At 46.8% G+C, this 1,364-nt stretch overlaps 1 pseudogene; it reads right to left on the bottom strand.

Annotated features, from left to right (window-relative positions):
• Positions 1–1,184: 1,184 nt before the first annotated feature.
• LOC105296685 overlaps positions 1,185–1,364 on the bottom strand; it is a 21,701-nt pseudogene continuing 21,521 nt past the window's right edge.

Below are 1,364 nucleotides of genomic sequence, written 5' to 3'. Positions count from 1 at the left end.
GCATCTATTCCAGAGCATCATATTCTAGAGCTCCCCCCTGACTCTGATGTGCCCCCAAGTTGGAGATCCATTGCCAAAGATGACTTGGCCAACCTCATACTGTACCCCTGCACCTCACTGGTTTTGTGATTCTGGGCAAGAATCACAAAATTTAAATAGGATATAACCCAAAAGGGGCTGCCTGACTCCACCTGAGCACCTCCCTTGAAACAGGACCTAGCTTGCACATGCATACCCACCCCCCCACCCCCGCCAATATAGCTGACTCCATAACACATGAAAGAGAAACAAAGTTTTATTGAGGATTTCAGAGGTGTCAGGGGAGGGGAATTACATCAGGTACTCTCTGGCAACCTTATAAACCTTACAAAATGCCCATTTACATCTTTGCTTTTTCCTTGAATTTCTTCACCAGCCACTGGGTCTGGGTCAATTGCCAGGAATCAGGTTTTTCTTCCTGTCCCTTCTCTTTCCCTCAACCCATCCACAGCCTCCTCATCTTTCTTCTATGCCTTCACCTCATCTCTCTACATTTCTTTTCTCCCAGGGAGAAATTCAGATCCCCTCTCTCTCTTTGTAATTTGTATCCTTAGACCTGTCATTCAGCTCAGTCAACAGAGGCCACTCATAGGAGAAGACACCCTTCCTGCAAAACTGTGAGGAACTGAAAATGAAAAACCATTTTGCCATTAAAAATGCTTTCCTGTCCTTAAAACAATGGTTAGAATGAGAGGGATGATGTGTCTGGAGCATACAACATGATGCTTGGTACCCAGCAGGCACCAAATCACTGTCGCTGTTTATGTTGTTGTTGTTTTAAGCAGAGCAAACATCCTTCATTCACTCATTCAAGTGATAAACCCTGCACACAAGTTCCCCAACACACTGATGTGGGCACCCTCTCCTCCATGCCACCCTCAGTCATGGAAACAGAAAGAAGTTGACACACGAGTCAATATTGTGGAGGCCATGACCCCAGTGAATCCAGGAGGAATGAGGTTAACCAGACTGGGGAAAAGGAGAGAAAGCAAACATCTAGAATTTACAGAGCACTGACTATGGGTAAAGGTAAGGAGAGTTCACATGTAAGAATCGTCACCAGTGAAGCATAATTATACCCATTTTACAGACAGGAGACTGAGGTGTCTCCACCCACCACATCCCCTGCCACAAAACCACCCACTTCAGGAGCTCTGGAGAAAGAGTTTGCTGAAGAAGGTCTTCTTTATGGCATTCTTCAGCTCCTTGTTCCGGAGACTGAAGATGATGGGGCTGAGGAAGGGGGTGAGGACCGTGTAGGTGATGCCCATCAGGGTGTCTCCTTCCAGGGACTGGGGACCCTTGGGCTTGAGGTAGATGACAGA

Source organism: Pteropus vampyrus, unplaced genomic scaffold (genome assembly GCF_000151845.1).
Source record: "Pteropus vampyrus isolate Shadow unplaced genomic scaffold, Pvam_2.0 Scaffold126, whole genome shotgun sequence".
In the NCBI taxonomy this organism is placed as follows: Eukaryota; Metazoa; Chordata; class Mammalia; order Chiroptera; family Pteropodidae; genus Pteropus; species Pteropus vampyrus.
This window is presented reverse-complemented; position numbering and strand designations above follow the sequence as displayed.